Raw genomic sequence first — 13,449 nt, 5'->3', positions numbered from 1 at the left:
GAATTATGACCCCAAACGGAGGATATGAATATATACAAAACAGACGTAAAGATCGGGGACTTTCACATTATAAACGTCTGAAGCAGTCCCCTCGTGACTGCGCTGCCTTTAAGTGAGTTTTTTTAACGCTTTTTCTATGGAAGCACCGAGGTAGATTAACGACTGATTGCGGAAATTTGGTACGCCCTCATAATGGAGGGATATTTCGGACAACAATAAATAAGCAAAATAAACCAAAGAACTGTGAATGAAATATGACAATACATACATAATAAAATGAAATACGTCCAATGACGTATTTTTGACAGTTTGTTCACGCCTGAGAATTGTATTCGTAATTTTCTGACTGAAGCCAAATCAGAAGTAGCTGAATTGTCTAAACACATCTAGTCAATTACATTTTTGGTTTGCCTAATCGCTATCAAGTAGAGTTCTCAGACGTCCCTTATATACGGGACATGTCCCATATTTGATCACTTTGTCCCCCGTCCCGTACTGACTTTTCAGGGACACCCAAATGTCCCGTATTTAGTTCATTTTCAGATTTCATAATAAAAACTTTATAAGTAACTAGCTGAAATACCCAGCGTTGCCCGGGAGGAAAATAAAGTGTTTTTTTTTTAATTGTTTGAGAAAAATATAATTAAAAAAAAAAACACAACTATAAAAATAAGAATAAATTAACAAACAATGAAGACTCACTAATGTGTTTGTCTTGCGGTCTTGTATGTTTGTTATCATCCAGCTGACGCTCGGAACGGCCAACTATTTAATTTCAAAAACAACAGGGGCGCAGTGGCACTCAAACCTAAAGAATGCTGGCAGTCACCTCCAGATCGCCCCCTGGTGGTCGTTCCGAGTGTCAACTGGATGATAACATGCATACATGATCACAAGGTCACCCCCCACCCTACCCAGAAGAGGTGGTTTAGGGTAGGGGATATTTGCTCGAAGGCATGCATGGGTACACTGCTCTGTTCATAAAACTTTTATTTTTAAAGGTACATACAGCCATTTCATAAAATGTTACACAAACTCTCCAAAACCCTGTAAATCTCGTCCTCCCTACAGCTACTCTCTCATTTTTAATCTTTCTTACCCATTCCACTCATTTTTTAATTAATTTTGTTGGTTTCGGGTTTCGGTTCAAATATACCACCCCTTCCTGGTCAAACTTGAAAATTACTCAAAATTTGGAATTTATTAAGAAATGCATATCTGGCTTGGACCGCAATAGAAGTAAAATCCTGCAGTACTTCTTTGTATTCCCTGCTCTGCGCTCCAATAAACACACGTTATCGGCAATACACAAATAACCCAATTGTGCACCACTCACTTAGAATCTGGAACCAATGTAGAAAGCATTTTAAGACGGAGAAGCTTCTATCTGTGGCACCTCTGCAAGAGAACCACCTCTTTCAACCCTCACAAACATATGCAGTTTTTAATATCTGGAAAAAATTTGGAATTAGCTTGCTTGTAGATCTTTATATAGACAACGTCTTTGCATCCTATGAACAATTATATTCCAAATTTAACATTCCAGCTACACATTTCTTGCACTATCTTCAAATCAGGAACTTTGTTAAACAAAACCTTCCAGATTTTCCTCATCTTGCACCTTCATCCATGCTGGAAAAAATATTGCACAATCTCAAGGACTTAGACTCCATCTCTACAATATATAAAATCATTTTACAATCCCTCCCTTTCAAAGATCCAAGAGGACACTGGGAAAAAGATCGTTCAATTAATATATCAGAAAAGGAGTGGAAAGTAGCAATGCAGAGAATTCACTCGAGCTCCATATGCGCAAAGCATACAATTATATAACTTAAAATTATATAATCGAGCACATCTGTCTCGACTAAAACTCTCCAAAATGTTTCCAGGGCATGATCCAACCTGCGAATGCTGCAATCAAGTCCCAGCCTCACTGGGTCACATGGTCTGGGCCTGCACCAAATTAACATTATTCGAGACCAAAATTTTTAATTACCTCTCAGACAGCCTTGGACTCACAATCCCTCCTAACCCATTAACAGCTGTGTTTGGGGTTCTTCCAGAGGGTCTTAAAGTGGAGAAGGACAAACAAATTGTGAGTGCATTCACTACACTGTTGGCACGCAGACTTATTCTGCTAAACTGGAAGAATCCAAACTCTCCTCTTTTAAGTCAGTGGGAAACCGATGTGTTACACTATTTGAAATTGGAAAAAATCAAATACTCAGTTAGAGGATCCGTACAGACTTTTTTCAAAACATGGCAGGATCTAATCAGTAATATTCTAAAATAAGTTCATAAAGCACAGAGAACTTATTTATTTAGGTATGTTTACAAGCCTTAAATTTCACGCCGTTTGGCTTGCTCTCTCTCTCAGTGGTGGGGATCGATCTGTCCTTAACTTAATTTTTCTCTTTGTAAAAACTTGATTGCTTTGTATGGATTGTAATAAAATTAATAAAAAAATAAAAAAAAAAGAAATGCATATCTATTCATCTGCGGTGGGTTGGCACCCTGCCCAGGATTGGTTCCTGCCTTGTGCCCTGTGTTGGCTGGGATTGGCTCCAGCAGACCCCCGTGACCCTGTATTCGGATTCAGCGGGTTAGAAAATGGATGGATGGATATCTATTCATTCTAGCCTTACTCAGGACACTACAATTAGGTTTTTAGAACATTCTACACTAGTTCTCCGAGATATTTATTAACTATAATAATACAATTTTAATATGGCATATTTTTTAACAAAAATATATATTTTTTACAAAATCGAACTCTTTACTACTACATCAGATCCTAACAAAAAAATACAATACAAACTACTTTTAACCTCAGGGACCTGGGTAGTATAATTATTTTAACCTCAGGGACCCTATATAGTGGGGTTAAGGTAAGGATGAAGGAACAGGGTAAGACTATCTAAACCCAAACACCTTAACATCAGGGAACAACTGGGTAGTATAATTATACTTTCTTTTTTCTCAGAGTCTCTTGATGAAAATAACCCAAATGTAACGAGGAAACTCGTGTTTGCTGCCTGTTTGCAACGTGTTCAGTTGCTGTGGTTGGCTGAGGACAGCGATACTGTCACCGTTTTGCTCTCCAGCCGCGCTGCTCTGCAGTTCTGTATCTGCATTGCAATATTCAGGGTCAACAAAGTGTGTGGTTACTACTTGCCACGGCTCACTTTTTTTTCTAACTGCCTGTATTAAATAATAATAATATTTCACTGTTGTCTGTATTAAATAAATATTTTCAAATGATTTCACATTTACAGAATTTTTTTTAGCTTGTATTAAATAATCTTCAAATAATTTTACTTTTGTTTTCCTCATAACCCATTAAAATCCTTTCTTTATGTTTTTAACTTTTATGTCTCTACTTTTATATAATTTATTGGTCTGGTTGTGTAGGGGGCATATATAAATTTATATTTTTAGTAATATAGAGAGAGAATTTAAGAGTGTCCCGTATTTCTAATTTTCTAATCTGGCAACCCTACTATCGATGTGGTCCTCCAATTTGTGTGTTTTCCTGACTAATTCTAAATTAAGCATTTTTGGTAGGTCAAGCTGTCTGCACTATTGGCCCGAAAACCTGAACTGTACGTGCTGCAGGGCACACAACATATAAACGCGCCCTCAACGGGCAGAGAGCAGATGCAACTTACGTTCAGCACCGAGTTCTTCTTTATCACTGTCTGTTCCCTTTTTGCTTTCTGCATTCAACTGAATTACTAGGAGACCACTGGCTTTAAACTTCCACCACTCGCTTGGTGATGTCGGCTTTACTCCAGTTGAACTTTACTGACTGATTTGATTAGTTTTCGTCTTTTCTTTTCAGACAATGTAAACCTCTATGTGTGTGTGTGAGATGCTACTTTCATGCTTCCGCTCACTGCTCAGCCCCACCAGATGTTGCGTAAAATAAGGAATCAGCTTATTATTAAAATGTTTCTAACATCCTTAAGCTGTCTTTCTGGACATTTGTTTTTACAGTTTTCCATCATAGGTCCAATGTAATTACTTATCTAGAAAAACCCTTGCTTTTTGGAATTGTCTTCATGCCACATGCTGCCAGCCTGTTTCCGGATGAGGTGTGGAGTAATTGACCCTGTAGTGTTCTCTATATCCTTGGCCGAGTTTACTGCTGATCAGCACAAGCAGAATGAATATTTTGGACCAGGAAATGAATCAAAGTCAAAACTCCAAAGAAGGGGTCATTACCAAACAGCACTGACCAAGAAACCGAGCGCCAAAAACAAGAATGTTAAGCAAGTGTGGAGTCAGAAGGGGAAAAGCATCAAAACCAGAACAAGATTAGAAACACATAAAGTAAGGGTTTTTTTTAGTGTTTATTCAAATTATGGATAGCGAGTAGAGTGTTGTGTCTTTATTTAAACCAGCACGTTGATGGTCAATGCGTTTTAATGACACCATCATGTGCTTAGCAGCCACAGAGCAGAACAGCCATCAAAAGGTCCAAAGTTGTGGTGCCGTTAGAAGCAAACACACAAAATGGTGGCGCCCATGAGAAACAAAACGGTGTGAAGATGACAATTAACCAAATAACGATAAAATTTAAATGATCATTAACTCTTTTAGGGCTGATGTTGACTTCTGTCGAAATTCAGGGGTAGAGGATGGTAATCAGCTGTAAATTGCAACAAAACTTGCCCTCACTTTTTAGTTCAACTCTTTTTGCTTAAAGGAAAGTTATGTAGCTTTGTTGATTTGACCTTGGATTCCCTGCGCGTGCATCAGAAGTGAAGAGCAAACATCTGGAGATACTAAAGCATATGTGCAAAGCAAAATACTCCATGTACGTTTTACGTATTATCACTGAATTGCACTCTGACTTTTCGGAGTCTGAGTTTGATGCAAGTGATCTGGAGATATATACTGTATCAAAAATGAAAGTGAGGTACCAGCATCAGCCTATTGGTCCCCAGCTGATCGTGATGCAGAACACGTAGATGATATGCTTACAGCAGCGTTTGCCTAGGAGGACCAGCACTTGTGATGATGAGAGGTACAAACCAGATTGCATCAAACTGCGACTACCACCGTTGCTCACCTGTTGTGCGAAGACAGAGAGGTAGCCGGCGTGCCATGCATTCCTGCTGGCCATTAAGCGGCCCCTGTGCAGCCACTGCTGCAAGAAATGCCGAATAGGCTCCAACAGTAGCCACAGCACGTAGCAACAGACATTTTATGTGGATTTATGTGTGAAACTAGTGCATTGTGTGCTTTTCAAAAAACGTAATTTTTTTGGAAAAAATATTCAGCCCTCAAAGAGTTAATAAATATTAACGTGTTTTGAAAATACATTTTAGGCAAATATGATTTTTATTCTCCATTTGAAAATAGCTGAAGGAAGCTTATAGGATAGGACGATTGTCTTACAATGTTTTAATGGCTTCTTTGATGATTATCTTTATTAACTCAGGGGAATTGTAGGCAGGGATGTGGGGTGCTCACCTCTCATCATGAAAAGTAAAACAAATAATAATGATAACATTAAATAAATGTGTCCACTAGTCTGTGCTATAAATTTGTTTTCTGCATGATTCCAATAATTTTGATCATTTTTATAGTCAAAATCGTTGAATTGGCGCATTTTCTGTTGAAATACATCGGAGAAACGTGAGGTGCGAGAGCAACGAGCCTCACCTTACCTCAGACTGCGCTCTCCCTCACACACAGGGCTGATGTATGTAGTTGGCGCATGCCTGTTGCTGTCTCTCTGTGTGTCGCCAATATAATGTTTGCAGACATGTTTATTATACACCCTGACTTTCCACAGTCTGGCTAATATCTTTAATGAATGTGTGTGACATATTTAGTCTTGCTGAACTATACTAATAAAAGGCAAAGCCCTCATTCACTCACTCACTCACTCACTCACTCATCACTAATTCTTCAACTTCCCGTGTAGGTAGAAGGCTGAAATTTGGCAGGCTCATTCCTGACAGCTTACTTACAAAAGTTGGGCAGGTTTCATTTCGAAATTCTATGCGTAATGGTCATAACTGGAACCTATTTTTTCGTCCATATACATCTTCGTACATAGACTTCTGCTCGATGCCCGTGGGAGGGGGAGTTACGCCTCCCACGTAATTTTGTGCCTGCCCATATAAGGCCGTCCGTCAGTGGCAATCCAATAGAAACACTGCCGCTAAATAAATATTCACGGGTGAAGGACTGTGCTTATGCAGAGGAAGATGAGATGGTCAGGGTGGTGTTTGGCACAAAACACCAGAGAAACTTTTAAGTGCCGGGTCTTAGCTAACATTAAATACAGCCGTGGACATCGCACGAGATGGCACCAGCACAGCTGGGAACCTTCGATGCATGAACACCGAGCGGCTCACATGAAATGACGCAGTGCACAGACAAAAAGCAACAGTTCCAAAGAGTGCTGAACAAAAACTGAATTACACAATTGAGAAGGCAGCAAAAAAATATGAAGCGTGTGATACATACAAGCATATTCATAAGTGCAGCTACTGCGGAAACAAAGCACACGGTGGAAAAAGTCAATGTCCCGCTAAAGGAAGACAGTGTAGAAAAAAACCCGTGCATGCAGTGTGTCAGGTCTCAGATAAAGAAGACGAGCTGTTTATTGATGCAGTAAGAAACGAATCGATGAATGAAACCTGTTATCTTTACAACGATTGACAAACACGGAATGTAACTTGAACACAACACATCCTACAAATACGAACCTGATTGAAAGAAATAATGATAATCAAATCCTTGATGACAGCAACACTCATAACACTCACAAAACAATTACTGTATATTGACAGTCATGTTACGTTATTTTTAAAATGTTCCCTTTTCTTTTTCATAACTTCTTTAACACACTACTTCTCCACTGCGAAACGCGGGTATATATATATGTATATATATACCCCGATCTACATACTCTCGAATAGACAAACCACACGCCGTGGCGCAATGGTAGAGACTTCACCTCTAGCGCTGACGTCCTAGGTTTGATTCACGAGAGGGGATGCACTGAGTATGTATGCGCGCTTCCCGATTCATTTTACCCTCGCATCCTCTTGGTTTGAGACGTATGAAAAAATACGCGGTTAACGCAGACAGACAGATCACCAATTGAAGCTTTATGAATAATGGATACAAAGCGCGTTCCTATGACTGATCGGAGGCAAATTTCATTTCAAAAGACTACCCGACGGAAGCCTTGATAAAAGCGTGGTTTTGTGCACACTGAAAAGCAAGCAAAATTAGATGCATTACAGAAAGCGGACTCTGTGGCTCTTACTGGGGATCATTGGACTTCCGTGACCGTTAGTAATTCTAATTACATGTAATTAAAAAATGTTCAATGATCACACTGTTTTAGCCTAACGTACAAAATAATTTTGGCTAAGGTTACTCAGAGTTTAAAGATGAAGCTGGTCAAATTACCTTTTATGTTTCTGCCTTATTCTTTTAAGAAGAAAAACTGCACTTTATGTTGAAATTTTGGTTATTATTATTTAAAGACAATACCATTCTGAAAATGTACTTAAAGTACTTAAAATACCACTTTATTTTTAAGTCTGCCCAATTTTAGCCAGGGATGATATTTTTGTTTCTGTTTTGAATTGAAATGCAGTTTAAAAGCATTTTTTTCAGAAATTAAAAGAGCTTGAGTTTACAATATTCATGTCCATGTCTATTATTTGATTCTGTCGCCCACTAAAACCCTTTTAAATTAAAAAAAACATTTGCGATTTGGGGCAAATTTTCATGTGTGATTACATACGATTAATCAAGATTTAATTATTACACAGCCTCTAATTAATTGGATTAATTTTTTTAATCGAGTCCCACCCCTAATATATATATGTAGATATATATACAGTATATGTAGATATGTATATATGTGTGTGTGTGTGTGTGTATATATATGTATATATTTGTATATGTGTATATATATGTATATACAGTATGTATATATATATGTATATGTATATATATGTTTATATGTGTATATATATATATATATATATATATATATATATATATATATATATATATATATATATATATATATACTGTATATACTGTATATGCCAGCAACACTCATGACAATGACAACACAATTACATTATCAATCATGTTACGTTATTATTAAAATGTTTCCTTTTCTTTTTCATTACTTCTTTAACACACTACTTCTCCGCTGCGAGGCGCAGGGATTTTGCTAGTTGAATATAAAACCGCAGTGAAAAGGCACAAGGTCAGGCAGACAGTACCGTGTAGCCCTGAAGGTGGCGCATGTGAGCCAAACAGGTGCCTATTGCTGCTGCTGTTCTTCTACACCAGGGGTGTCCAAACTACGGGCCGGAATTGGTCCATTTTTAATTGACCTGCAGCAAATTCTAAAAATATAATAATATATGGGCCACACACAAAACTTGTTCTTAACTGTCTTGTACACCTTAGGTTTAACACAAGGTGGAGCTACTGTCTTGATCAAGGCAGCGTCTTCACAAACAAACAAGCGCAACCAAAGAACAATTTTGCTATGGGTGACCAAAAATAGCAGAACCAAAGAAATGCACAATAGCAAGTGAGTGCAGAAAATTTCAGACACGGTGGGGAAATTAATATTTCTTCCTAGAAGTCAAGGGCAAGTGTGACTATTTGATTTGCAATGAAACTATTGCAGTGATGAAAGATTATAATGTATGTCGAAACTACAAAACCAAACATCCACGACCTACACGTCCTACACTGGTGCCGAGCGAGAGCAGAATGTTAAGCAAATGGCAGCTAGTCTGCTAGCTAACAGGATAATAACAGGATTTTTTCCATGCTAACAAAACACAAGGACATGCCACATTAGCCAGTTACTAAATAGCACAACTCACTGCCCGTCATTGGAAACCTTTCTCAGATGGTGATTTCATAAACCAGTGCCTCACTAAAGTCGCAGGAATAATGTGCCCAGAGAAAATGCAGGAATTCAACAACGTTCGCTTGTCCAGAAACACAGTTGTGCGGCGAATGAAAAACATCAAGTGTCAGATAAAGCTTATGCATTTGATTTTTACTCGATTGCATGTGACGAGAACGCTTTGTAATACAATAAATGAAAACCCATTAATGGAGATCTGTGATGCTTTAAGCATATTTAATTATGAAGCATAATTTACCGATATTTGATTGATTTTGCTAGCTTACGCAGGAGGTGAGGCCTGTTATGGGTGGCCCAGCCTTTCGTATGCTTCTCTGTATGTGGCCCCCAGTGAAAAAAGTTTGGACATCCCTGTTCAACGCATAGGCACCAATAAGTTAGCGATATCAGAAAGTCAAGTGTACTGCAGCGGTCCGTTTATTTTTATTTTTTATTCCAACTGACTGTCAAAATGGAAGATTAAGAATTTTAAAACTAAAGAAAAATAAGGAGGACTTTTACAAGAAAGTGAAAGAGATTTTCGTGGAGAAGGACAGGCGCATGGACTTCATTTACAAATAAAAGTAAGACAATAAACGGTTTTCAATTTTATACTAAAATGTGATCAGACTAAGAAAAAAAAACCCCAATATTTAAAAACTAAATTTTGACCTTAAATAAAATATTCTATTGTTTTTCTTGTTTTCCTTTTGTTGAACAGTCGGTATTAAAATTGATTAAAGCATCGGAATTAAAAGCTTTTAAAAACAACTAAATATTTTAATGAAGGTCAAAACTGAAATCTGTTTTTTTTTGTACACCACTCAATACTTTCATTTGTATCGAATGAGTATGAATTGTGGAATTACAACAGCAAATTTAGAACACATGGAGGGTGAGGAGTAAATGCGCTCTCTCCGCTCTCTCTTGCCGCAATAAATGTAACGTTCTTTCTTAGCCAAATCTGAACCTTACCTGTGTGTGTAAAGAATGCTGATGAGATATGAAACATAACCAGAAGTCAATGTGCATGCTGGCTGCCAGCTGAATAGTGAATAAGCGACTCTTTGGGGTTCATATATTTGTAAATCTCACTCTGAAAGAGTCAGTGCCTCACCAGCCATGAACCTCACTATACGTCACTGATTGCAGGCATATTCCCAGGTACAGGGTATCTTCGTTTCATTAATGGCTGAGCTTCAAATTGCATAATTTTTATGCTTGTATTGTCACCACTTTGTTTGATCTCACACTTGTTGGTCTTTTGTGTCAGAGAATTACTGATATTTATTTTATGAATCTCCAACTACCCTTTGTGTTGTATAGTTGTTTTTTCTATTATTCAGGCTGCCATTTTAGTTTGTTATTGCCGGCAACATTTTGTTAGCTCATCATTAAGATAGTGTCCTCAGATATTGTCACTTGTGGTAACCAATGCTATAGGCTTAAAGGGTGGCCGAAAGTTCACTTTCCAATATGGCCTGTGGATTCAAAACCCAAACAAACATTTTCTAAGATTTACCATTGCCTCACATCTCCACTCACCCATGCCTCAGCCACTGCCTGCATGCTCTTTGCATGTTCTCCTCATGTTCATCTCCAAATTCTCTTCAGCTTCTTCTCAAAGACACTACCACTGCGCCACCTGTGTCGATACTGAGAAGGCAGGTTTAGCGTTTTATGTGTAAACACAACAAAATAAAACCCCTTGAACTCTAAAGTTCATTCTGTGCAACTAAAAGCAACTCAATTTGTTGACATAGACGGGCCACTGTACCTGCCATCTTCTAGTGTTTGCTTTTTAAATGCACTCATTTCAGTAAATTTTTCAAACTCTTCCTTATCAAACTACACTGTACTGTTACATGCAAAAAAATAAAAAATAAAAACCATCCAACAGTATTCCACTGTCTATGGTGGACATGTTAAGCCCGAAGGTACGCAGAGTGGACTTGAACAACCTGGGTGGTACGCAGCAGATGAGCTGACACAGAGGTGACAGTAGTCTGCCAACAGACAATATGCTGGGAGCTTCAGAGAACTCTGGGAGAATCCACAACACGCACTTAGTGAGTAAATGTCACTTCAATCGAGACACACTCTTAATCTGAGGGAGTTTCAGTTCCACCACAGAGGATTCAGGCAAATCACGCTTGCTAACCGAGGCCAGTCTGGTCCGTACAAAGCTAAAGATGAAGCTTAGCAGATGTTGTCGATTGAGGCTTCATGAAATTTGTGATCAACGAGAAAGACAATCTTAGTGAGATGTTCCAAGGCTTTTATTTCTATATTTTTTTAGCATATTCAATTTTTGCTGAATTCTCATTTAAATTATTCGTACGTGTTCATTACAAAATGGTGAAGCACTGTCATCTAAACTATCCATAGAGAATAATTGTCATTGAAGCTATCGCATTCGTTGCCACCTTTTTGGTCATTGACAGGATTTTAAGCGTATTGCTGCATTAATCTGATATGTTTGTTGCAGAATGATAAACTATTAACTGTTATACGGTTATATTGAAAAGATAGATAGATAGATAGATAGATAGATAGATAGATAGATAGATAGATAGATAGATAGATAGATAGATAGATAGATAGATAGATAGATAGATAAACACTTTATTAATCCCAAAGGGAAATTCACAAGAGCTGCTGGAAAGGCTGCCACTTGTGACGGTGCCTGAGTCATCCATGAAATGACAAGAATGAATGAATAATATACCACGCTAAAATGATTAAACCACTCATGTCTGTTGATCTTTTAAGTCAGGAAAAGATCTAATAATAAAAGTAATTTAAGATGGTGAGTTCCAGAACGTTAAACTCGTCAGTTATAAAAAGCCCTGACTCTGAATCAGTAAACCTCAAACCCTAAAGTAACACAAAGATTCTCATACTGGCGTAACGCACAAGATAAAATCTCACCGTTAAGCAATCTGGTGGGCTGCTGTCATGTCATGATGTTCAATGTTGAACTTTTAAACCAGATTTCAAATAAATGAATAGACAAAAAGCCGTCGGTCATTTCTGAGGTGTGACGTGTCCTGATCATATGAGGATGTGTGTTGTATCATAATAAAGAGCAGCATGTTAAACAGGCTCACTTACACACCTCCATAATTAATTATTAGACCTCTGCCTTATTAATACTCTTTTATTATTAGTAAGATATTAAAATACAAAATGTTCTGAGGGTCTTCTAGTAAAATCGAAATACTCCTCAAAACTGCTAAGTCTGCTCAGGCGCTCGTCTTGATGATTTTCAGTCAGATGTTTGTGCTTTCATTCAGTTCATTAAAAGTCTTATTTAGTTGAAGCCGTAATGAACTATGACATCGGTCTGCTATGGACTGCCATGGCACCTCTCCTGCTTTCTGTTTTGTGTTATTTGAGATCAAACATCACTTCTTGATCAGCTGCTGAAAAGACCCCCACTGTCTGTCACATGTTCTGCTATTTTATGACAGTCATATCAACTCTAAACCTTTCCATGTTGTCCAGTAACTCACCACACACCCATCAGCTTCACGCCTAAAGCTGCAGGCACACACTCTGGAGATGTTGCTTTCTGCTCCTGTGACTTGGTTTTACCAGACTAGACATTTGTTAAACATTTGAAGGTTTTGAAGAGCTGCTCACTTGTGGTTGTTACTTTTTGTTCAGTGGTTCCTCAAGCAGGAAAATGCTGATTACTACTGAGGTCTGATTTTTAAAATGGTGCACATGTCTGTTGGACGAGAGCCTTTCATTTCACTTCGTACTGCTTGCTCCCTCCTTACAGGCTCAGAATGACAAGAAGCCCCATTTGGTGACAAATGTGGCAGACAGTGAGATGAGGGAGACGCAGAAGAGAAGAGCACACTGGTGAGTCTCCTGTCAATGAAGTGCTGAATTTTAACTGTTAAGACTATTACAGAAGCAGAGAGTTCCTAGACATCTTAAGAGATAGGTGTTGTGAAAACTGAAACGCACCTCTCAATTGTTTTTTTACAGATATTAGAAGTGCCTACAAAACACTGGGGGATGACAAGTTTGATTTTATTTTGAAGCCCGTCATGCTTCCATTAAGGAGAACCTAAGGAAAGCTGTCTGGCTGTTTCATTGCACCAGCAGGAGGAGACAATTTAGAGCTACATGGCTTTGGAGTCTCGTCCCCTGCTTTCCTGTTTAACAGTTGCTGGTCACATTTACTCTAAAGACCTTAAACCCAGAGCTAAATGAACCCTTTACTGGTGTTGACTAATGTGTCTCCTGTTAATTAAGTGCTGAATTGTAACTGTGAAGACGATTACGGAAGCAGAGCGTTCCTAGATATTTTTAAGAGATAGGCGTTGTGAGAATTGGAACTTGCGTCTCACTTGTTCTTTTACGGATATTAGAAGTATCTTCAAAACAACAGGGATGACATGTTTGATGTTATTTTGAAGCCTCCATTAAAGGGAACATAAGAGTTGTGGTTTTGACCCATGTCCATTCCCACCAATGCCTTCGTCTAACTCTGGATTGTGTCTTCTGTTGTTCATTTT

This window comes from Polypterus senegalus, chromosome 16, assembly GCF_016835505.1.
Source record: "Polypterus senegalus isolate Bchr_013 chromosome 16, ASM1683550v1, whole genome shotgun sequence".
Lineage (NCBI taxonomy): Eukaryota > Metazoa > Chordata > Cladistia > Polypteriformes > Polypteridae > Polypterus > Polypterus senegalus.
This window is presented reverse-complemented; position numbering follows the sequence as displayed.